General features: G+C 46.9%; 1 long non-coding RNA gene across 1 annotated transcript; it reads left to right on the top strand.

Moving 5' to 3' along the window:
- Positions 1-1,804: 1,804 nt before the first annotated feature.
- Positions 1,805-22,290, top strand: LOC135318583 (uncharacterized). Its single transcript, XR_010376749.1, has 4 exons — positions 1,805-1,881; positions 11,495-11,621; positions 13,012-13,131; positions 22,049-22,290. It is a non-coding gene; the product is annotated as an uncharacterized LOC135318583 (long non-coding RNA).
- The last annotated feature ends 3,838 nt before the right edge of the window (positions 22,291-26,128 follow it).

Raw genomic sequence — 26,128 nt, forward strand, 5'->3', positions numbered from 1 at the left:
CTTTTCTTTTTTTTTGCGATGAACATGCCCCAGAAAAAAATGTGGAGAATATGGTACACAGGGATTCAGGGTTAAGGTCAAAGGGAGAGCACATGGGATGGTACCGAAGGGATGGGAACTGGACCATGACCTCGGCCTTTAATCAGATTTCCTGGAGAGACAGGAGAGGAAGAAACTGGGTGAAGATGTTAGTTAATACACGTCCATGTTCAGAGGCAGAATTGGCATGAGGCAAGAACAGTGGAGCCAGAGGAGGCTTGGGTCTGAGGGATTGACTTCCGAAGGTGGTTGGGAGGTCGTGAACCCTCTGTGACAGGATGTTGGAGCCATGGGAGGTCCATGGACACAACCAGCGGCCGCCCTCAGCGGTTACCTCCCCTGGCTCAGCCCAAGTTGGCTTGTCCCACACACCCCCTCTTTCAAAACCCGAACCTTGAAAGTTCACCCAAGCCCGACTCCACTGACTCAGCAGGCCTTGAAGCACCGAGAAACCCTTTGGGGGAAATCCAAAGCCCAGATCTCCTTATTCTGAGAACCTCCCACCACCGGAAGGAAGCAAAGATCGTGCCACTCAGCACTTTCCAGCCACCATTCCTCTCTCCCGCGGTGGCACTGGCCAGGGGCTGGCGGCTCTGCAACTATTTTTACCCTCTGATTTCCGGAATTGCCGGCTAATCTTGGTTACAGGACACCACAGTAAACTCCACTGTCCACAGCAGTCACAAGAAGCCTAAGCCACAACGCGCAGCTGTGCACGGCCACACTCAACCTTACCCTGGACACACGGCCCCGGCTGCAGAGCCAAGTGCCCAGGTCCCCGCTGGATGGAGGGGGCGGAGGGCAGCTCCTTCCGGCTGCCCAAGCATCAGACGTGATGTGACACATGTCATAGCCAACAGCCTCTGCCTGTTGGAGGAGGACACCAAAGTTTCAAAGTTGGTGTTTTAATCCTTCAAAGGACCTCTAAGTTGAGTGTTCCCATGGTTTTTGGCAGATCCAGTCCAGAGTGGTTCTTTACAGCCACAAAGAGCTGCTTTCTTGCTCCAACCCAGTTTCAGTGATCCCCAACTCAACAGTGGTTCTTTGCCCCTCTTTAGACCTCCCAACTGTGAACTTCCAGGCAGGTTACCTCTGCTTTCCATCTTCCATGTGTCTTTCAGACTCTCCCAGAGGTTCCAGAGGCTGGTGTATTTTATGAAGGAACTCCTTCCTCCTTGTGTAGATGGATAAATAATTTTAAGGCCGGAGAAAAAAACTGAAAGCAAGATAGGAGTTTCCTTCTTCCTGGAAGCTAGGGGAAAGAATCCTATGAACCGTCAGCTCCCACTCAAGACTTTGCTGGGCGGCTGCAAGGATGGAGGATGAGAATCATTACAGTGATCCCTTCTCTAACGGCAGCCGAGGGCCACAGTTAGAAAACAGGGGAAGGATAATTCCTCATAATTGTTAATAACAGCAGTTGTAACTGTAATGCAGAGACTCCTGCCTGAGGCCAAAGGCTGGCTCTGCTGCGCTCTCAGCCTTCTCCCCGGTGGGGCGGGGGTGGGGTTGGGGGGTGAGGAGGCTCACATCGAAAATTTCTCTAACCCCTTGCCATCAAAATGTTGTCAACCGAAAGCCATGGAATAGTCAAACTACCATTTTCTCCTTCTGTCATCGACCAGTGTTTTTTAGGCCTCAAAACACCATGAAATTAGGCGTTGCCCCGTCGGACTTCCCTCGGAAACTGACCTTGGATCAAGGATTCCGTCCACGTCGGCCCGTGGCCCCGCCTTCGCAGGGCCGCTTCCGGTGACCCTAAGTCCGGGGATTTGCAGGCAAGTGGTCTCCATTTCAGTTTCCGAGCCGTGACTCACTGGCTGCAGTGTTTCCAGACCCCCGGTAAGGGCACCACGGGGCTGAGACGGCCGGCGGGGCTGGGGGTGGGAGTGCGGTGAGACGAAGGGTGAGGAAGAGGGAGAGAAAAGAGAGTTACAAAAATCACAGGCTCGATATGCCCACTATTTCATCATGTAATATTCAAATATTAGACCCTGGCCTAAAATAGCTGCCTTTTCCCTTTGCGTTGGCTCCAAGAAACACGACCCGAGAGGGAGCCGAACAAAACGCCTCATTCATGAGAGTCTGGCGGATGCGAGCGGGTTCACGACTTGATAATCCCTGACAGCCCTCATTAAATCTGGGAGCTGCAGGTGTGAAGGCCGCGGGGGGGCGGGGGCTGGAATCCGGGCCAGGGCGCTGCAGCGCGGTCAGCGGAGGGGCCTTGTCAGGACGGGGCAGCCGTCCAAGTTGATAAGGGAACAGCGCCAACTCGGAATGAATGCTTAGGGCAGAAGTCTCTTTTCACGGCAAGAAGTCAGAGGCTGTTCTCTTAATCTGATGTGTGTGCATAAATGCTCGGTTTCTTCAACAAAATTGGACTCCAGATACCCTAAATCTGGCAAAAACGGGAAAAATCTCCCGGTGGGTAGGAGATCCTACTTCTCACAGTCTTGACTCTTCGTCCCTCAGAACTTACCTTCTCTTAGGGGTCAGTCCTAACCACTGTTTCCTGTACCCCAACTGCAGGAGACAGTCTGCCTCCACCAGCACCAGGGAGCAAAGGGGTCCTGCTTTGGTCAGGGAGAGAGCATCTCTACTCCGGGAGGAGGGCCTCCCCCTGGGGCCCTCCCTCCTCATCCATCTCAGACAGAATTTTATTAGGGAAGTGAGTGCACCTCAGGGCATGTTTGTCTGACAAAGGAACAGGTTTATGGGGTTTGGGGGGGGGTGTGTGTTGGATTGGCTGCCACCATTGTAGTGTGATTTAAGGAATGCTTTTAGGAAAGTTTGAGGTCAAAAAAATTTGTCCCATACTGCCTTTTTGTCACCTATCCCTGAAATCCCTCAGCAGAGGATTTGTTAATTTTGGTGAATTGCAAGTACTAGTGAGAATCGTAACGCAAAATGCCGTGCCTAATATTACAAGGCACCAAGGTGGGGACACCAAGGAGTGAAGGAACCCAGGGCCTGGCCCCCTCACCAGCAAACTTTTGATTGGTAAGGCACAGTCACAAAAGAGAACTGACACGTAACGCAGCTTTGGACAACCTCTTTGGTCCTGTTTCTTCATCTGTAGAAGCGAGATGATGACAACAAAAATAGCACCTAACTCCAGAAGATTGTTAAGAAAATGTAATAAAGTCCAGATATCTGTATGAGCACCTCAACATTATACTAGTCAAGTGGAAACTTCCTGTGTCACCCTCTGCCAGAAAACGGGATGCAGGGAAGTGCAACTCTGTTTGACGCTTTCAGGTGGTTTTGGTTTTGACCTAGTATAGGACGTGCCCTCCAGGGGTGGAAGGCCACAGCATGTGCCCCTAAGATTTGGCTTAGTGAGATTTCAGAGTCAGCTGCTCCAGAGAGGAAATATTGATACACAGGTTGTCTTGTATCTATCGGAACATCTGATTTTCAACTTCAATATACACATTTAAACCTATACTTAGGGAAGATACCTCTTCCTAATTAACTCATTCACCTGGTCACCTAGATAGCAACCAGTATTTGGGGGAACTGGGAACAAAAACACAGAAGTCATTCAAAACAATCCAAACCATTGAAATTCAACCACCGTGTCAACACACTTTGCAAGCAGACAAGAAAAATGTAAAACCGAAGCTATTTCTAATGGCTTTAGCTAAACAAAATAAACCTAGAGGGGAAAATAAAATGATTTCTTCCAACTGGAGTTTTTACAAGGGGAGAAAAAATCAAATGCTTTCCTCAAACTCTACAAAGCAAACATAACCCTTCAAAAGTCCATGAGAAATGGCAGGTATTTAGGTGATTAAGTTTGAGTGGACATGCAAGAAATGTTTCTGGAAAACTGTGGGGAAACTGGCCGGGACAGCACTCATCAGAACCATCAGGCTTTGACAGTATTAGAAATGCAAGCCTGGAGCTACAAACTTGAAACCCAGGACTTGGAAACTGAACCCATTCTTAAACTCCCCCCCACCCCCACCTCCCAACAGAATAAAACCCTAATGTCTTCAGAAAGCCATAATCGTTGAGAAAGAACAGGCGAAATATTTGAAATCATTAACATTTACTGAGGCTTTCCTTCTGTTTTTCTAATTGGCCTTCCTCTGTGTAGTTTGCTAGGGCTGCCATAACGAAACACCACAGACTGGGTGGCTTAAACAACAGAAATGGATTTTCTCACAAGTGGGGAGGCCGGAAGTCCAAGATCAAGGTGTTGGCAGATCTGGTTTCTCCTGAGGCCTCTCTCCTTGGCTTGCAGATGGCCATCTTCTCACTGTGTCCCCACGTGGTCATCTTTCTGGGGACGTTCACCCCTGGAGTTTCTTTGCATGTCCAAATTTCCTCTTCTTATAAAGATATCAGTCAGATTGGTTGAGGGCCCACCCGGATAGCCTCATTTTAACTTAATTTCTTTTTTAAAGTCCCTCTCTTCAAATATATTCACACTCTGAGGCACTGGGAGTTAGGATTTCAGTGTACGAATCTGGGGGAGGGCGTGTGGTACCCAATCACCTCCGTAACACTCTGTTCTTACTCTTTCTACACCTTTGCGCTGGGGAGAGTCTGCCATGTGCTCTCTTGCCTGTTTTTCATCTCGTCTTCTGGTCTTTGCTTCTCTGTCTTTCTGACTCTCTCTGTATCCTCAGTTCTTCTCTGGGTATCTCTCTCCCACTCTCACCCCAAGCCCTCTCACCACCTCATTCTTCCAGTCTTTCTTCAAATATCTAATAAGTAATTTCTGCATGCCTCTTATGAGTGATGGCAGCAGAAAAATACTGCTGTTGCCCTCAAGGAATTTTTATTCTAGAAGTTGAAAGGAAATTTGTCCTCAGATAACCGTAACACAAAGGCCGCCTGTCATGAACACCATAAAGGACAAGGGCAGGGATCGGCACACTTCAGCCTGAAGGCCAAACCTGGCCTGCTACCTGTTCTTATAAATTATCACCGGAACACAGCCATGTCCATTTAGGTGTGTATTCTTGATGGCTGCTTCTGCAGAGGGGTGTAATTGTGACAAAGATATTTACTGTCTGGCCCTTTACAGAAATGATTTGCTGACCCCTGGACTAGAGTCAAATTTTATATGAGACAAGATGCAGAAGGAAGCCCATCTGACTGTTGTCTTCTGGGATGTGTCACTGAGAACATGTGACTTAAACTGGGCTTTGAGGGATGAATAAGAGTCCCAGTGGTAAGGGTGGGAAGGGGGTTCTAAGCAACACCAGCAGCATAAGCAGATGTGTGGGGTGGTGGGACTCAAGGCACTGCTGCAGTTCTAAGTGAAGACCGGTGGACATCGAGATAGGAGCCTGGACCGCTCCCAGAGGGCTCTGGAGCCCCTTGGAGGGTTTTGGAGCAGGGCCCAACGTATAAGTAGCACATTCTGTGTGAGAGGCCCTGCACACATGCACAGATTCCTGCCATCAGGAGCTTATGACTCTAATAAAGGGAATAAGACAAGTACCCAAACAATGACAGTGCAGGGCAGATAATGCCCCCGTAGGGGGAACTTAAACCAGGAAAGTGATCAAAGAGGGGTTCCAGCAAAGTCTAAGCTGATGATCAGGTGGAGGATGGATTTTTGACGATGATATTGACAGTGCCTGCAGTGTGCACTATGAATGAGGAAAACAAGTGGCTCAGACTGAGGAGGGGTTCAAACCCAAGTTAGATTCGCCTGTACTCCATACTCGGTACACCCAAGTTAGACTCTCCCATCCATGCTCTTTACCACTATGGTGAGTGGGGAGGCAGGGAGGCCTATTAAAAGATTTTTGCAAAAGTTGGAGAGAAGCAAACAGGAGGATTTAGGAGTCATAGTTTATAGTTAGCATTTGCATAGGCTTCAGGTTTTGAAAAAACAATGTATGTGTACTTGGCTCTGATATGGGGTTTGTAAAAGAACAGACTCCCCGCCGCTCCTGTGGCTGTGATGTGCACCTCCATCTGACACGCGGGCCACAGCGCTGTCCTGAGAGATGGGCAGACAGGGAAAGCTTGTCCTCCCCCGGGGGGGCTCTAAAGAGGTGCCATTCTCCATACCAATCCCATGGTGTGTGCTCAGACCATATCTTGTGCTTACGTTTAAATGTACTATAAAGATACTCAAAGAAGTCTCTGACCCCTCCCACCATCCAGGGGGCTACCTTGGGTACTGGGAGAGATGCCTCCGGAGGCCTCATGCTACTGAGACCCACAGGTGGAACCAGGACAGAGCAGGGGGCCGGTGCATCACCAAGGAGATCTCCTGTGAGCAGCGATTCCAGTTGGTGGTCAAATGGATGCCGTGGGGTCCTGACAGCCAGCAGGAAGCCAGCAAGGCTTCTTGGCTGCACCGGGGTCCTGATGGGAAAGGTGGGGAGCTGCCCCCAGGGTCCCAGGGGACACAGCGTGGATTAAATGCAGGAACTCAGTGGCTCTTGGCTCCCCCTCTGCCTATCTCCTGGGTTCCCCACATACCACTGGGCTCTAAATGACAAGCGGCAATTACAGTAAAGTGCTAAAGTTACAAGTTGTTCTAAACACTCTTCGACAAAGAGTATTCAGTGAGAAGGAACCCCAGGCGGTTAGAAACCCTTTTAGCTGTGTTGAAACCATAAGGTTTGCATCCAAGAATGTGTTGTCTGTTGAGACCAGCCTTTATTCTTTCTGTCGGGTGCCAGTGGCATACATTTCAAATGAGCGCTTGTCTGTGGCCCCAGCGTCTGTGGCCCAGGCATATCTAATCGGGTTGAGCGGCCGTTCATCCCAGCTGTCAGCTCTCTGGAAATCAGAACATTATCTGCAACCACACACAACTCAAATAGAAGGTTGGCGCTCCAAGCCCTGAATCTCCGACTCCCCCCAACTTGACTGTGGTGGCCCCTGGTTTTTCCTTTTCCTACGTGACTGTATACAACAGTAGCGAAGCTATTTTCAGGATTAAAAGAGCTAATTGCAGATTTCCATCTGGGCCAGCCACTCAGAACACAGGTTTGGAGAGCACGTTGGTGGTCTTCGCCTGTGGGGTGGTTTTGGCTTGTTGGCCTCAAGAAGTCGCTCGTCCACACCCCAGACCCACAGAGCTGTTAATTGGAGGCTCTTCCATGTGAACTACTCGGTTCTGGGCGTGAGGAATTTGGTGGAATTTAGTGCAAAATAGCGTGTGATGTTTTCTTGGCCCTAAAAGCATGGCTGGAAGGGGCCTTTAAAAGTCATCTCCTCAGCCTGCTTCCTGGATAGATGAAGAAACAGCGGTTCAGAGAGTCCCACAGCCAGTTGGAGGCAGAGGTGGGGAGAAGACTTGGGGTTTCCCAATTTTCGTTCTGGTGCTGTCTCTTCTGAAATGTCTGCACAAGTCCATCATGTCACTTAAAAGCCTCAGGGAGGTGGTAAAACAGGCTGGTTTATATCTAACCCCACCTACTGCCCCCACACAGCAGTATGACCCTTGGCGAATTACTTAACCTTGCTGAGTTGTGGTTGTGCCATGTATAAAATGGGGATCATAGGCCTGCCTATCAGGTTGGGCAGTTAATTAAGTGAGATCCCGACACATAGTCAGTGGCCCCTGGACAGTGCTCGGTGGCCGATCACCAGCAGCCCTATATGTGGCTCTTTTCCCTGAGGGAGACTCTGCAGATTCTCCACCTGGGAGGGGATGCGCTAAAGATGGATTTTCATACCGTGACCTCCTCCAGCTTCCGAAGTACTTCCTGTCCTTTCTGAGAGGTGGTCTCCACAAAGTCAGTGGAACCTAGTGCTGGGAAAGCTGGGGACACAGGGGGATCAAAGAAATTCAGGAGAAAAGTGTTATTTCCCACCAAAAAATAATGAAGTTCTTATTTATATTCCAATGAAAATAAGACCTTTGGATTACGGGCCTCCCTTTTCTTTAGAACCGAGTAGATGTGCGGGATAAAGTGCTCACCTCCTGCTCAATGTCCTTGGCCTCTGGGAGGAAGCAGTCTGTGTCCCTCCCCCACTGGCCTGAGCAGCAGGCAGTGGCCAGGGACGGCTTCCCTCCTCCAGGGAAAAGCATTTCTTTCATGAGGAAAGACAGGACAGCTTCCTGCTTTGTTCCATCCATCTTCTCCTGCTGACCTGAGACCCGAGAGGATTCAATAGGTCTGAGGACCCTTGAAGACCCAGGCAGGTGCTGGACATGGTGGAGACCACCTGGGCTCCCGGAGATGCTGGGAGGGAAGAGGTTATCCTTCCACCTAAGCAGAGACCTGTCTTCTAGATCATGTGGGAAAACTTGGAACTTACTGGCAATCTTGCCAGATCTTTGAGGAGGATATAAAAAATGAAGCACTAAGTGAAAAGAAATGTAAGTCTGAAAGTTATGAGACTGATTATTTTGTGTCATAGTGGATGACTTATTCAAAGAACATTTGGTGATTTCAGAGATTTGTCTCTCTTTCTCTCATCAGCTTTTTTCTCATATTAACTTGTCTTAGCCAATTCAGGTTGCTCTAACAAATACCATAGACTGGGAGGCTTGTGAACAACAAAAATTTATTTCTCTTAGTTCTGGAAGCTGCGAAGTCCAAGACCAGGTCATGGGCAGATTCGGTGTCTGATGGGGCTTCACCTCCTGGGTCACAGACGCACGTCTTTTTGCTGTAGCCTCTGATGGCAGAAGGGGCGAAAGAGCTCTCTGGGGTCTCTTTTATAAGGGCACTAATCCCATTCGTGAGGGCTCCATCCTCATAATCTGATCTCCTCCCAAAGGCCCCACCCTCCTAATAACTTCATCTTGGGATTAAGATTTCAACATATGAATTTGGGGTTGAGGGTGGTAAACATTCAGATGGCAGCAGCTGTTCTCTCAAAGAAAATAATAAGTTCAATTAATATATGCATATAATTATATACCTTTATCTTACTATAACATTGACATCTTTTACTAGTCTTAATTCTCTGCCAGATCCTCATCTACAATTTCTTAAAGTTGAGCAAGAACCATGATGTACGGTTTTGTGACTTGAAACTATTTCTAGTGTAGTTTCTCAAAGAATATGTTCAGTAAGGTTAAAAATTTTAAATGCCAAATAAAATGTCAGCCATCCTATTTCAACATCTTATTTAAAAAAAACAAACAAAAAACATAATCCCAGTTATGTAAAGTTTACCCCATGAAGAAAAAGGTAGTTCAAAACCAAAACATCCATCATATAATTCCTCACATTCATGGGTTAAGGAGAAAAGGAATAACATTACCCACTCATTCTAGATGCAAAAGAAGCATTTTTAAAAATTTCAACACTTACATGTGATCAGAGACAAAAGTCTCTGCTGTGGGCTGAATGTTTGTGTCTCCACTCACCACCAAGTTAGTGTTGAAATCCTAACCCCCCAGGAGGTAGTATTAGGAGGTGGGGTTTGGGAGGTGATTAGGTCGTAGGGCTCTGCCCTCATGAATGGGATTAGTACATTTATAAGAGGCTCCAGAGACACCCTTCGCCCCTTCCACCACTTGAGGACAAAGTGAGAAGTCAGCTGTCTACAACTTGGAAGAGGCCTTCACCAGAACCCGATCATGCTGGCATCTTGATGTTGAACTTCCAGCCTCCAGAACTGGGAGAAACACATCCTTGCTGTTTATAGGCTACCCAAGAAGGGAGGGAAATAGCTCAGTGGTAGAAGGCATTCTTAGCAGGCACAAGGTCCTGGGTTCAATCCCCCGTACTGCCATTAAAAAAATAAAAAACTAAAATAAGCCACCCAGTCTATGGTATTATGTTACAGTGGATGGAAAAGACTAAGATAACCTCTTTACAAACGAGAAGTAGGTGGGTACTCCCTCAAGCTGATAGAAGTCATATACATCAAACAGCTATAGTAAACATCATATTTAATGGAGAAACTTTAGAGATCCCCTTTAATATTGTAACAAAACGGGATTTCACTATTGCTGCTGTGACTTAGCAAAGTATTAGTCCTGGAAAAAAAACTATTAAGTACCCTCCCTTCCCCACCAGAACATATTCACAGAGGAACAAGACAATGATAAGAAAAAGCACATAAAGAGTAGCAGAGAAGAAATAGCTATCCTTACTTGCAAAACAAAAACAAAAACAAAAACACCCCCAGCAAACTCATAAGACTGATAAGGATAGTTAGCAAGGTTGCTAGATACAAGTTTAACTTACAAAAAATTAACTAGTAGTATTTTCTTCTGGCAATAGACAACTCAAATGTAATCAAAAATAAAATATTATTAATAATAGTGTTGCAGCAAAGTGTGTTACAACTCAGTATTAAAGCTGAGTGTTACAGCTCAGTTGTGACAGTGACCTGTATCCTGACAAGAGACCAAGCAGCACTCAGAGAGTTGGAGAACTCAGGTTTATTATGCCAGCAGGCCCAGAGGAGGTAACACTCCAAGCTGTGGACCCCAGCTGTAGGTTTACACAGGCTTTTATAGGCTGCCAGTCTAGACTTTTCAACATCATATGCAAATAAGGTGTAACAAAGTTGACTTAGTTAGGAATGAGCTTTGTAGAAATGGACCAATCAGGAGTGAGCTCCATGCAAATGAGGCATTACAAAAGGACCAATCAGGAGTTAGCTCAGGGAACCAATAGAATCTTAGGGGTAAGTTCCACTTTCCTAGAAGCAAGCCATTTCAGAGACAAAAAGCCAGATAATGCCGCTGGGCCAGGGAACTGGATGATGCTGGCAGGAGAGTAGTGGCCTTTCCTGGGGGTCCTGCTGATCTTTTTCATGGGGCTTTCCACCTCAATAGAAAAACGTTTTTTATTACTGACATTCTTTAATTTCATTTTTTAGTCTTTTCTTTTTTTCTTGATGGTTTATACTATGAGCTAAATCTAGGATTTCATTTAAAGAATATACCGTGGAAGAAAGTTAAAGTTCTTCTAAGGGGTACCAAAGAAAAAATCTAAATAGCCGGGGGTGTGACTCCATACATTTAGATGGGATGGCATAACATTATAAGGTCGAAATATCTCTTAAATGATCTACAAATTCAATATAATCCTAACCTATAAAAATCTGTTGCATTTTTTGAGAAATTCAATACATTTATTCTAAAATTTTTACAGAAACATAGAAGTGCATGAATAATTATGTCAACAAAAGATGAGCAAAAAGAAAGATTTGCCTTACCCAACATTAATATATATTACAAAGGAAACCCAAATAGATAAAAATGGGAAAATGATGTGAACGGGCAGTTTACAGAAAAGGGAGACCAAACGGCTAAAGAAGCAGGGGGTGGGTGGGGAATATTCAAACACATCAGGAGTCAGAGAAATTAAAATTGAATCGACAATAGAGTTTACACACACTGGGATGTCAAAACTGGAAAGCTGGGTAATGCCAAGGTTGCATGGATCTGGGGAAATAAGAAATATGTGGACTCTGGGTGGAAGTGAGGATAGGGGTACTCATGCTGGAAAACAACCGACAGCACTCAGTCCATGAGGTGTGTTTATGCCCCATGTCTCCACAGCCCCCCTCCTGCACGGGCAGCCCAGTGAACTCATCCTCCAGATCCATAAGGGAACATGTACGAGCATGGTCACCACAGGTTGCTGTGGAAGCAGGAGGTGGAGGTAACCTCGGTGGAGACAAGTAAAGTGAGTGAGTGGAGCTCTGCGTAGCATAGAAACACGGGGCAACGTACGTCCTTACAACATGGTGTTTAGTGGGGAGGGGGGAGCTAAAACACAGAATGAGGTTCCTGGGACCATATCACTTATACAGAGTACATGTTTGCATGCTTAAACACCATACTGCTCATTTAGAATTATGTGTACAAATTTAAGGATGCATATGACACACATTAAAGGGTTGCCTGTGGGAAGAGAGGATTGGAGACCAGAAATGGGGAATCGGTGGATCCAGGGCTAGCCTTGCAGAGTGGCCAGTGACAGGTGCTGTGAACTGAGTGTGATGCTCTGCACCTGGGGTTTGTATAAAGGGGAGAGACGAAGGTAAATTCATTGTATATAAAAGAAAGTTCTATGTTTGGCATTTATTTTGAAGTTGCACAACAGCAAGTTTGGAGTGATTTGTTCTCCTAAGGAGATTTTGGTGAGTCTAGTGGGAGTTGACACATGAGATCTGAGGGATTTTGGCTGTGACTAACTATGTCTCCAGCATCTTGCCTGTTTCCATTATGTCTTACAGAACAAGGGCTTAAGGTAGTGTGAGAGCTGGTAGTTGGAAAACAGTGCTTTGCTGTGCGTGAATATTTACAGCAAGAGTTGGTTGTTTTGAGAGGTTTTTAACACCAAACAGCTAAACTGGAGAAAGAATTAGAAAGCCTCACTTTAAAGACTGCTATAAAAGGTAAAAGAGAGAAAAGAGCAAAAATGAGAAATATTAGGTTGGGATTGATGCAAATTTGTATTTTGAAAGTTCTACTCATCTTAAAATTTCGCCATGGAGAAATATTATCTCAACATTTCTTTCTAAATCTTAAGTTCCTTCTCTGTGTGAGGAATGACCCAAACACGAATTCATTACATTCTTTAAGAACACTGTGAATGAGATGATGTAACCCCACTTTGCAGGAGGAAAAACCTGAAGAGAGATCAGAGAGGATGAGTTACTTTTTCCAGGCCAGGAAGGCAGGAAGTGGAGGAGAAGGGGACTCAGCCCAGATGTGGCTGGTCAGCTCCAAAGCACCTGTTCTTTCTAACATATTTGAGCTTAACGATGCTTGTTAAGAGAAGTGTTTTTGACATTATAACAGGGTATGCGGAGTTCAGTGCAGGAAAACCAAAAAATACTCTCACTGAGTGACAGGAGGATGGTGGGGTCCAGAGGAGACTGAAAATTCAGTGGGCAGGTGTGGGTGCCCGTGACCAGCAGTAGCCAGCCTGGCAATGGAGCCATCTGTTTGGCTGGAACCGACTGCCAGCTCATGGAGGACCAGGCCTCCGGTGCGGAGCAGCTGCCAGGGCTGGAAGCGCCTCCGCGGATCTCCCGCAGCCCCTCAGGGCCTTCGGCTCATTTCCACAGGAGCTCAGCCACTGCCGGAGAGGAAGCTGGAGGACATGAACAAAGCAGCCAGGAAGGCCCCGCTCCTGCTGTGGGTGCCAAGGATGGAGCTTACACGCGGGAGTCGAGAACCGGGATCACGTGAGTAACTGGTTTAAATGGCCCTCGGCGGAAGGGCCTTTGACAAGGCCCTTTGGTGCCTCCAGAATTGGACCCTGGGGTGCTGCTCATGCTTGACAATCCTTATTTTCCAAATAGCAATGTGAGTGACACATCTTGCATCCGCACCTCCTCACGCGGTGGCCGTGGCCGGTGTGCGCGCTCTGGCCCCGCCGCCGCCTGGCGCTCCATCTCAGAGGGCTGGGGGAGGGCTCCCAAGCCGCACAAGACACTAGAGTGGGATACACGCGCTCGAGCTATTCGCTCTCATGACCGGGAGGTGGGCAGAATGAAAACAACGCTGGATTTCAGCACTTGCTTTAGAATCAGGCCACCTGAGTTTGAGTCCCAGGTTTTAATCCTCAAAAAACAGTCTCATCTCCCAGACCCTCAGTTTCCTCATCTGTAAAATGGGGATTAAAAACGCCTACCCCTTGTTGCATTGGATCTGTAGATTGCTTTAGGTAGTATGGCCATTTTGATAATGTTGATTCTTCCAATCCAAGAGCACAAGGTATCTTTCCATTTCTTTGTATCATCTTCAATTTCCTTCATCTATGTTTTAGTTTTCAGAGTATAGATAACTCCTTGGTTAGGTTTGTTTCTAGGTATTTTGGTGTTTTTGATACAATGGGAATGTTTATGCCAGTTATAAAATTCTGGTTTTTGAAGTGCAAAAAAAAAAAAAGTGAGTGAAGGGCCTCAAATGGCAAAATATCCTTCTTTTTTGTGGGTGAGTTGTATTCTGTTGCATATGTGCTACATCTTCTTTATCCATTCATCTATTGATTTGCATTTGGGATGCTTCCATGTCTTGGTGATTGTAAATAGTGCTGCTGTTAATAGCAGGGAGTATGTATCTTTTTGAATTAATGTTTCTGTTTTTCTCCAGTATATGCCCAGGAGTGGAATTGCTGGGCCATGTGGTTCTGTTTTTGAGAAACCTCCATATTGTTTTCCATGGTGGCTGCACCAATTTACATTCCCACCAACAGGGTACAAGTGTTCCCTTTTCTCCACGTCCTTGCCAACATTCGTTATTTGTGTTCTTTTTGATAATGGCTATTCTGACAGGTATGAGGTGGTGTCTCGATGTGGTTTTGATTTGTATTTCCCTGATGCGGGGGATGCTGAGCAGCTTTTCATGTTCTCGTTGGCCAACTGCATTTCCTTCGGAAAAATGTCTGTTCTGTTCTGCCTATATTTTAAATGGGTTGTTCGTTCGTTTGCTTTTTAATTGAAGTACAGTTGATTTAAAATGTTGAATTAGTGTCTGGTGTACACCATGGATGCACTTGGAGGACATTATGCTAAGTGAAGTAAGTCAGACAAAGACAAATACTGTAAGATATCACTTACGTGTGCAATCTAAAAAAATACAACAAACCAGTGAATACAACAGAAAAAAACAGACTCACAGATGTAGAGAAGGAACTAGTGGTTACCAGTGGGGAGAGGGAAGGGGAAGGGGCAAGATGGAGGTGGAGGATTAAGACGTACAAACTATCTGGTGTAAAATAAGCTACAAGGGTGTGTTGTACAGCAGGGGGAATACAGCCAATATTTTATAATAACTATGCTCTAACACACACAATTAAAAATTGTGAATCACTGTATTGTATACCTGTAACATATAATATTGTACATCAACTATACTTCAGCTTAAAAATATGATATTGTAAAGTAAATGCATAAATAAATAAAGTTAAAAATAAAAGCCTATCCCTTGGGGTTGTTAGGAGCATAAAGGAAGGCAAGGGGAGTGAAGAGCTTATACAGAAGGCGCAATGATAACAGTGATAATGATGACGGTCCTTAAGGAAGCTGAGCTTTGGCAGGTAAAGTGACCTGTCCGCCATCATCTATTCAAGAAATGGCAGAACCAGGTCCAGAACCAGGTTTTCTGTACCTACCTTGGAAGCTCCTGCCCCGCCTGGCACTTGCCTTGGAGGCCGCTGCGTTTCGATGGCCAGTGCTCGGGAGTTTTGTTCTCATGATGGTGTAAGATGCACCACCTGTTTTGAATCCTGAAAACTTTATGCTTTGAGCCCGTAGCAGCCAGCCCAGCTCAGGAGGCAGCATCTTAGGCTAATTTCAGAAGAGTGAATTTCCAGTTTGCGGACAACACTATACACTTTGCGGGAGAAGTGGGTCTGTAATGGGGGAAATTCTTTTGGAAAGATAATTTGACTAGAAATAGAAAGAGAAGGGAGCTGTGAGGGGGGAGAAATGCTGCAAGCCTTTCGGCACGGGACTGGACCAGGAGGGCCTGAGGGAAGAGCTGAGCAAGGCCTCCCGGGCGCTGGGACGAGGGCCGAGGGGCTCTGCCCGCTGACTCCCCTCGGGGAGACGGGCTCCTCACCCTGGGAAGCCAGTTGAAAGTTCTACCTGGTTTGTGCTCCTCGGCTGTTTTCCAATCGCCATGTAGGACTGCCAGCATTTTCCACATTAAGAACAAATCAAAAGAGATTTTTCACTAAGCATGAGTTTGGGGAAGGGAATGAGAGCAAATCAAATTCATGCAAAAATAGAGGAAATTAATTTTTAAAAAGTCCAACCAAACACCCTGTAATTTTCAGTGATTTCCTTTCAGGGAAACTGACCACTGTCACTATAAACAAAGCAAAGGATAAATAAATAAAAAGGGAAAGAAGGGTGTATTTTTTTTCTTCTTGCCTCCCTGATGGATGGTTTATAGAGGCCTCGGGATAGAAGTCAGCCTCTAATCGTTCCCAGATGGTGCCCGCCTCTCCCCTGACTTTGGTGTTTCCCTGAGCCTCAGTCCCTGGCCGACCAGACATGCCGGTAGTGACGGGAGCCAGACCCTCAGCCCCTTGGCTGTGGCCGCAGCCAGATACAGAGGTGCAGCAGAAGGTTGGGGCTGTTGGTAGGAGGGGCAGATGGCCACAAAAACCCCGTTACTGTCATGGAAATGACAAGCCACTGAGCCAGAGCCCGCGCCCTCTCCCTTCAGATGGGCTGGGCTCCTGCGTCTGGTCCTCTGAGGGTCACCTCTCTTACTTGCTCATCACCATGCTCTTGGGGTCCACAGAGATCCAGCCACAAGGAGGGGCCTGGCTGGGCAGAGATCATCTCGTAACTCGGGAGAACTTGGCCCTTCCAGTGCACCACCAGTATTGTGGCATATGGACCAGCAATCATGAGCAGCCTCAAACCCTTTCTGAAATAAGGCAAGGTGTTGGTCGTAATTAGAGAAACCATCTCCTAGCATCTTTGGTCCTGTGGGGTTGGGGTTGGGGGTCTCCATGGCTTGCCCTCAGCTGGCACTGCTGTCCCATCTGCTAGGAGTCCCTCACCCCACGTTGCTGCCCCCAGCACCTCTGCTGCATGTCTGCTTCCTTTAGCACATGACTCTAGGGTTGTCCCTTGGGAAGTGCCTCCTCCCTCCTTCCCCCTCCCTGAATCTGCCTCCCAGGAATGACGCTTGGAGTCCCACGTGATTGGGTCCCCTCCTGATTCCTCGACAACTGGGACTTAGCAAAAATGGGGGTTAGGAGTGCAGTCAGATTCTGAACCTCTATTCTCACCATCTCGGCTTATCTACTGACTGAATTGTAGGGATTCAGGCTCTTTTACAAGATCAGACCCTCTTCTCTATGCATGAGAGGACAAAAACCTTTCTCTAGGAAGGACTTGAAAATAACTTTTTCGTTGTTGAATATCTCTTGCAAAACAAATACCATGATGAGTTGGGGTAAATGAATCAGAAACAGATGGATAAAATTTATCTGAAATACACAGAATTTCAACCCAGAGGGAAGGGGTAGGCAGGGGGAATGTTGGGGTTTCCATGATCCCAAGATACAAGCAAAGGGGCTTGACCCACCTGACTGATCCAGCCAGCTCACCTGGGAGCCTCTGGCCCAGCATCGACAGAGGATGCGTGTGCGGCCCTCCGAGGAGTTAGTTATCAAGAACCAGAGCTGCTATCAAGTTTCCAAAACGTGGCTTCTGAAAATAAGCTGTTCTAATTTACAGTATACCTTCTCTTAACTACGCCCCGGGAGCACACGGCCCCATGGGAGATGGAAATTATTTTGGAGATAGCCAGTTGCTGGGTTTGGCATCCATTCTGCAACAGTTACACGTGTGGAAAGAGGCCCTGATTGGTGGGGTTGGGAGTGTGTGGAGGGGGCGGGGGCGGACACATCAGTGGTTTCAACAAGAATGCGAAAATGCTATATTTTGTGACAAAGTTGCTCCAGGGTAGGCAGATTGCTCACAAATCGGTTACAGATTTCCCTGAAATATGTAAGGGCTTCCACGCAGAAGAAAGGGAGGTTGGGGCCCAAATGCATTTGGGGTTGTGCTGAGCTCAAAACTGGGAACAGAGCTGGAGGTGATGACTGGTCCCAGCAGTGGCCCCTGGACCTGCCCTCACCCTCCTACACGTGGCCGCGCTAGTCACACATCTGCAGAAGTCTCAAGGGAACTTACTGCCCACTGGGTTCTCCAGTCGGCCCTGTGCTGTGAGTCCCTCCAAAACTGACCCGAGTCTGTGACCGCCACCACCACCATGCAGCTGGCTCCATCTTTCAGAGAAGAAGCCTGCTTTCCATTTTGGGGCATGACATTTTGAAAAGGACAGCGGAATGAAAAGTGATTGGGAACCACTCAGTGCCTGCCCTGAATTTAACGTTCTACTGAAAATTTTAGATTCTCCACCACTGGCCCAACGGTGGTCCTTCCCAGAAAGTCAAAAGCATTCATTAATTTATTGGTTCACACTTTAACGCATCTAAAATGGGACTCTTATTTTTGTTAGTGTCTTACATTCTTATCTCAGATTTCTATTTGATCGTTCCCTCTCGCTCATTCCTCAGACCTGGTCTATCAGGAAGCCCTAGAAGTGAAACCCCCAGGCCCCAAATATTCTGGAGTCTGTGCACTGCCACTGTCCCCCTCCAGGCCACCAGCATCTTCTACCTGGACAAACTCAATCCCCTCTAAGGTGGCCTCCACCACCTCCACTCACTGTTCTGCCTGCCTTTCTGCCCATCCATCCTCCACACAGCTGCCCCAGGGGCCGTTTTTCTTCTCAAAACATAATTCAGATCATGATGCATTTTGTATGCGTTTCTCAGCATAAAACTGCTCAGTGGCTTCCCATTGTAGTTGAAATTAAATCCAAACTTCTCACTGTGACCGTTAAACCTTGTACGAACCAACCCCCACCTCCCTCATCTCTCTGTCAGGTTTCCCTCTGCCCTGCACCCCGTCTTCCCTGGGAGCCATGTACGCCCCCTCCTTCCATCTCAAGCCCTTCACAGACACATCACTGGTTCCTGTTCTGCTTCCTTCGAGTCTCAGCTTAACGTCATCTCCTATTTGTTCATTGATAACAAGAATGATCCAAAGCCCGGAGACCTTGATGGAAGTCAGCCCTTGATCAGACTGGAAAATAGAAACGTTTTCTGGCTGCAGATCTTACTTTCTGTTTGGCTGCTGATGCTGGTCAGCACATGGATGTACACGTACACTTACCCGTAACGCATCCGCGAACCCCGAACCTGGTGAGGACTGCACTGGTGAAGAGGGGCTGACAGGAGCCGAGCTGGGGCTCATGAACAAATACTCGCAACGAAAAAACCAACTGACCTTGGATCCTCCCAGCCCAGTAAACCCTGCCATGGTGGTCCTGCCAACAAGGGCCTCTTTCCTCTTTCCCAACTGTGGAAGATGGAGTCTTGGGACACCGGCTGGGTCACTGGTGTATCAGTTGGGAAGCGCGAACATTCCACTGCACCCGGGGAGACAGGACAGTTTTGTCTAGTCCAGGTCAACCGTCCGGAGCATAAAGGGGAGAAGGATTGTAGGAGGAAGATCTGACCCAAGACAGACGAGGGGCAGGGTGGGGTCCCCTTAGAGCATTTGACTGTCTCTTCTATAACCTATCCCCATTACAAAACAACACAGACTCTCTTGGAAACTTTTAAACATTGTAGAAAAATTAAGATCTATGGGGAACAAATCTCCTTGCGTTTTCTTATCCAAAGACAGCCATTGCTATTAGTTTGATGCATTTATTCCTGCTTTTTCTCGGAGCAGAGTTTTGTTTTTTTTTTTCAAGTGTTACACAGCAGCCATCATGCTGCCTATAAAACTTCCTGTCTTGCTTTTTTTCCATTTCACCTAAATTTTTTTAGGTTATTACTTTGTCACCAAGAATATAATTATTAAAGGGATGGATATACCCAAGATGCACACTTTCCCTGTGAACAGGCATTTGTTTTCTCTCTCACAGTCAATGATTACACATAAAACAGTGATTAACAGATTTTGTGTATAAGACTTCGGACGACTTTCTCAGGATAGATGAGATGGATTCTTTAGGTTGGGCTGGTTATTTTAACCTGTAACTTCAGATTGATTTAGTTCGTTGTGGTTGGCAATCATTTTGAAGTCTCTTTCTCTCTTGATCTTCGGATTTCCCCGAGTCTTTATAAAGTGCCTTCTGCATGCTGGCAGGGGCTCAGCATCTGTAGGGGTGTGATCGCTGCTCGGCAGCGTCCTTTCTCCCCTTCTTCCTGGGACACAACCGGATCCATTTCCCAGCTTCCCTTGTTGGGAAGATGTGCCACGTGGTTGAGTTTCAGCCAGTGGACCGTCAGAGGAAGTGAGGTGTCCCCCTTCCAGGCCTGATCATAAAGTCTCCCATGGACGGTCCACCATGGTTTTCTCCTTCCGGGAGATGGAGGAGCCTGGGTCCCTGCATGACATGGAGGAGAATCATGCTCCCTTTCTGAACAGCTGTCCAGAACTGTTCATGTGAGTGAGAAATCAACGTGTGTTGTGTTGAGACAGTACTATTTGGGTCTGTTTGTTACAATGCTTCGCAGGGTGCAGATAAAGCCCTGCCACAAGTAACTTCCATGCTTCCAAGTCCTGATTAGAACGAGTGGATGACCTCCTCATCCTCACCCAGGTGATTCTGGAGGTTCTGCTCAGGCTTGTCCCCTTCTTCAAGGTAAACAGAGCAGAGCTGTTATGGAGGCCCAGGGGCATGTGTGGCCTGGGAGTGGAGAGAGTCAGGGCCTCCCCTGAGCTGTCCTCTGGGAGGGGCTCCAGGGGCCCATTAGGACTCCCAGGCTGGATGGAGCCAGGGAAGTTCTGAACAGCATTGCTCAAGGCAGAGGCAAGGTTAAGCAAAGATAGCCTCCTTAAGCCTCCTAATTGAAAGGTGGGGTCCAGGAGGCAGGGGGCAGGCAGAGGGGTGGGGGCAGCAGAGGGTGGGGTGGCCCGTCCTGGAGAGTCCCAGGGGCTGGGGTTGGTGGGAGTTGGGGGGCGGGGGCTGTGGCCTTGCTCGCGGGAGCCGAGGGGTCTTCCAAGGTGCCAAATCTGTTTAAACGCGTGCTGCAAAATTATAAATTGCTATTTCCTGAGCTGCCTAATTTAAAAAACCCACATCAAGGACCGGGTAATAAAAATATCATTTCATATTCCACATACGATGAAAGTTTCCTCAGTGCCAGTGTCTCCGCCAAGGAGCCTCTTGCTGCGACGGTCCCGCTTGCACAGGTTCACGACCCGCCTCTGTCACAGGCGAAGCCACAGCGAAGCCATCACATCCAGCTGCAGCCACTCAGCTAGTCAAGGGCAACGCCGTGCCCTCACTGGGTCCCAGCTTCCTCTTCTGTAGGGTGGGGACAGAAGTGGAAAGCGTCCACAGATATGAGGAGGACTGGGTGAATCAAATCTTGAAAAGTCGCCTAACTGACTGCAAGATGGCCATTGTTACAAGAAACAGGTTTCCCTGGCTGAATTCGACAGCTTCACACAGACTCTGACCTTATACTTACCAGACACCTGAACCAAGTAAAATAACTGGCCGATTTGGAGAGCACACTTAGGCTTTGTTGTTGTTCCAGTTCAGGTTTTTATTTTCATTAAAAAAAAATTCATCCAAGTCCAGTTATTTTTTTCAAAGTAGGTTTGCTGGGCTTTTGGAAAATCTTTGGTTTGGTTAGTGTCAAACTTTGAAAAACTAGCATTTGGGGTTGGTTTGGCTTTTAGTTGAAGGGAGCAGCTTGGGCTGATTCGGGGTACACCGTTTTGGTTCGGCTTAAAGCCCGACCATGGGGTTTTGATTCCGTTTCTCTGCTGCCCCCGGAGCATGCACAAAAAGAGAGAGAAGCAGTGCTGTAGCTACAGACAAGCCAGCGCATCTGAAGAGCCTGCTAGCTTCTGGGACTCGTGCTCTGCATCAAAAAGTTTCTTGCAAAAGCATGGCTCCCGTGCATCTTGAAACACAACAGCTTTAGTGGCCTCAGCACCACTGAGTGTCTCATATGGAAGGACCATGGCAGAGACAGTGTGGGTTTTGTTTTGTTTTGTTTTTTATAAGCAGCATAAGAGCTCTACCTAAGAAAACCACAAGCACCTGGAAGAGTCTGTGGCAGAACCAGGTCTTAACCTGGAAGTTCAGCAGTTATTTGCTCTAAATTCGTGTCCACTGATGAATTTTAACTTCCAGCCTCACACTATGTGAGAACCTCTGAATTTGTAGAAAATGTTGGGGTCATTAACTAAAGAATTGCTTTTAGACATATTTTCCCAACTACTTTGAACCAGAGAGCTTAAGTGATTTTCCAAGTCACCCTCCAGCACGTGAGGTCACAAGAAATACCAGTGAAACCCCTGCTGACTGGAGTCCTGCCCCGACCTCCGCCACAATGTCCTCGTATTCAGGAGGGTGGATACACATCTTACTAGGATCCCAGTTCCCTGGTAAGTCCACGGTGACCCATTCCCCAGGTGAATTTTCTCAGTTCCCTTTTGGGTATCTCAAAATCTGAACAGAGATTTAGGCCTCTAACAGAACAACAATTAAAGTCAAGTATATGAATATGCTGTGACTCTATTTACATCACTTTTCCAGGGCTATTCTTCCCAGGGATCCCAGTTTCCCCAGGTTACAAGCAAGGAGGGAGGCCCATTAATGGTAAGAACTAACATCTCACTGTCTCTCTCCTCTGCTCAGGAAGGACCTCAGCGTCAACCCCCCAGGTATTTCTGGGAGTTGTTCCCATAGACTCAGCCCATGGTCTGTGGGGAAGGGGCCCCCTCCTGTCTGGGACTGTCCAAGGTTCCCCCTGCCACACTGCTTCCAGATTTTGTTCGTGAAACATCTTCTGTCTGCTCTCAGCCTTCTACCTTTTTAGGTCCCAGAAATGGACCGATGTGTGTTTCAGAGTTGACAAACCACGGTCGCAGATTTCAAGCTTAAACTCTTCAGAACTGCGGCTTCCCTCTGACTCTGATGGGTGTTTTCCCACCTGGGGGAGGTTGGTCCCGCGTGGCTGCCTGTCTTTTGGGCTGTGTTCTTTCAGGTGTTCCTGGTTCCTTTGGTCACATATGCTCCTTGTGACCCTGTCCGTGAGCTTCCCGGACATACCCAGATGAGTCCAAATTCCAAGGGAGGCCTCCTCTGTGTGTCTTGATTAATATAAATCACTGTTGTGGGTAAATGAAAATATCATGAACTTGGAGCTGGAGCTGTCAGTTTATGAGATGGATTTAAACTGGACATATTCAATCAGTAATGAGGAGGCTCACTGTGAACTGTGAGTGCTCCGCAGATAACAGACTAATTTGCCGAAAATCAATTTGCTACACAATCTGCTTGCTAGTGTGCTGGTGTTTCCCGTCTCACTGTGGGCCCCTCTGGCTTTTGATCAGGCTGAATTACCTAATAACCAAAATCGTGTTTCTATTAACTAATTACAATGTTGACAGTTAGTCACATGGCATGAAATGGTTTCCGCAGCCTTTGAGGGTTTTTGTCTTGTTTTCCATTCTAGTTTTGCTAAGGTTTTCTGCAGCCAGTTTCTGTTGTGGGAGAGGGGTTCCCAAGATACTGCCTCTCAGAGCAACAGTGGGGCCCTCCCCTGCCTCATCCTGGCCCCCTAGTTGCCCTGTGTCCTGTCCTCATGCACACCAGGGTGCAGCTGTCACCGCCTCCTCTCACACCATCACAGATCCTGCCAATCCTGTTCGGGGGTAAGACTTAATCTTTTTTTTTTTTCCCCAACTGTTTTAATTGTGTAAGAAAATACTAACACCAATATTTTAATACATATTTGTTTTGCAAGAACTTCGACATTTTCAATTGAAATTTGATTACAAAGCGTGTCTGTGTGTCAGGCTGAGTTATGAATGAATCTGGTCCTGGGGCACACGTGGTCTTGTAAGACTTTAATCATCAAAAGTGGTCCTGAAGCATATTAATATGAGGATATTAACACTAACACGTGGGATATGCAAATATTTGGATACTGGATTTCTTTTCACTGTATTTCTGTCTCTCTTTTTAAGACGACTTCTTATTGGCGCAGGTTGGCTGCAAATACAACCAGTAACAACTCTTCCCGTCCCTTTGGGCATTGGGAGGGAGGGTCTTGCTCCTTCTCCCTTGGATCTGCGCTGACCTTGTAGAGGTGATATCCCAGAACTTCTGAGCTTAGGCTTTAAGAGGTCTGGTAGCTTCTGCTCTCCTGAAACTCTGAGCCACCCCATGTAAGTCAGACTGCCCTCCAGAGAGAAAAGTTCCATCAGCCCTGGGCTGTTCCAGCCACAGCAGCTGAAGGGCCAGCCATGCGAGTGAGCCTTTCTTGATTTATTCAGCCTCAGTGCAGCCTCCAGACTACAGAATCAGGAGCAAATTAATGGTTCTTGTTTTCAGCCACTAAGTTATGGGGTAGCTTGTTACAAACCAAAAGAGAACTGATACACCATCTGCAGCAAGCTGATTACTCTGGCAGCTTGCCTGTGATTGACTTGAAACTCACTGGGAAGATGTGAGTACATTTGCATAAGGAACTCGGGCCTGCTGGGAGAAACCAGAATGAAACCTTAATCCCTCATCCCAGAGATGTCAACTGGTGGACATTAGTCAGCATGGATCTACAGTGTCGACCATAATCCAGGGAGACGGGAGTGCAGCAGCCTCCTGAAATAAGACCAGCGGAGTAGCTGTGATCAGGGCTCAGGACCCTCACTAATGGTCACAGTGCTTCCTGTACTAAGGCAGTAGGCACAGGCAGAGGGAGTCCTAGCCCTCTGCGTAGCTAGCTTCCCTCAGGAACAGCCAGACGGACATACTGGAGTTTCCTTGACATACAGCGAAGGGCAGGTGAAGAGAGGGATGGGCTTGAGAGAGAGAGACTCAGCACACTGGAGTCTCAAGCCCTTTGTGACCATCTGGGATGTTATATTTTGATGCCTGAACTGTGAAGCCAGGCATCCCAGGTGTGTTACTATTAAAATTTTCGGTTTAATTTTCTTTAGATATTTCATCCTGAGGAGGAAAAATCTGTTGCAAGAAAAAAAACCAGGAACAGACATTGTAAAGAAATATCCTCCCGTTCACAAGCAATGTCACTCTTTCTAGAAACAGTGTGTGTAGTGGAACACAAAGGAATAATTTTTAGCATATGAGGAAAATTGTCCGTAACATTCCTGCAACCTACTGCTAGTGCTTGGAAATAAGCTCTTGCCCTCACTGAATACATGAATGGTTAAAATAGTCTTTTTTTTTTTTTTTAAACAAGGGCTCCAAAAATGAGTGATTTGGGCTTTTCTCTTCTTTCCTTTTCTCCCCACAACATCAACAAATCAGAACGCACCTCCACCTCGCCGAACTTGAACTCCAAACGTGTGCTTAAGGGAGACAGGGCTGACAGCCCAGGGACTTGAGGGTCCCGTTAGCAGTCATCTACACCCATTACCCTGTCTCTCTGGATTTCCTTTCCTGCCACAGTTCCAATACTCTTTGCAAAGAAAACAGGCAGACAGGTTCTGAAATTTGCATGCAGATCCTTCTTGATAGTAAAAATGCTTCAAGATGTGGCTGGGAGGGTTGCATGGTTGATTTCTGGGGCTTTAAATGGCTCTTCCTGGTTTCAACCCCATTTCTCACGGTGGAGGAGTACTGACCCTAGGCTCTGGAAGAGCACTCCCTCACCTCCTCTGCAGTGAGGCGTTCCCAGAAAGGACAACGTGCCCCGCGGGGTGATGTTCTCTGGAGCTCTTGGAGGTCAAAGCTCAGAGAGGTGGTCTGGGCAGCAAGGAACTGCAGAGGGCACAGTGCGTCAACACAGTGGCTTTGCAAATCCTGGGCAGTGAGTTTCATCATGGCCTGAGTTCAGTGACCAAGGATAGACTCTGGGTAAAGGGGAGGCTGTTTACCAGCTGGTTCCCTCTGCCACATCCCCAGGATGGTCAGAAAGTGGATTCACACATCTGTCAGACATTTTCCTTTAGTGTTAATCTGTCAGATTTCTAGGATTCTCCTCTGGGTATGTCTCTTCAGCACAGGTCTTCTCAACCTGGGGTTAAGATTTCAAGGTGTCCACCGATCTGGATGAGAAGAAAAGTGCATTTTAATTTTTTCTCATCTCAAATTGAAATTTAGTACTCTCTTTTTTAAAATTCAGATGTAACTGACATTTAACATAGTAGTTTCAGGTGTACAACATGATAATTCCATATGTGTACATACGGTGGTGTGATCGCCACAGTAAGTCCAGTTAATATCCATCACCTCACAGAGAGGCAAAACTTTTTTCCTTGTGAGTGAGAACTTTTAAGATCTACTCTCTTAGCAAATTTAAAATATGCAATGCACTATTATTAACTGTAGTCACCATGCTGTACATTACACCCCCACGGACTTACTTATTTTACTGCCAGAAGTTGGTACCTTTTGACCACCTTCACAGGTTCCGCCCACCCCCTACCCTTTAAACAGTCTTTATTTAATCAGCAGAAATCACAGATGCTTTCATATTACGGTTGCACACATCAGAAAATCTTATGCCCATCCTTACTTCACTGTTAACGGTCGTCATTAGACCTACTACGAAAGCTTGTTATTTAAGGTCTTAAGAAAGAAGCACATATAAAAACTACCACATAGTGGGGAAGGTATAGCTCAGTGATAGAGCTTAGCATACATGAG

Source organism: Camelus dromedarius, chromosome 19 (assembly GCF_036321535.1).
Source record: "Camelus dromedarius isolate mCamDro1 chromosome 19, mCamDro1.pat, whole genome shotgun sequence".
Taxonomy (NCBI): domain Eukaryota; kingdom Metazoa; phylum Chordata; class Mammalia; order Artiodactyla; family Camelidae; genus Camelus; species Camelus dromedarius.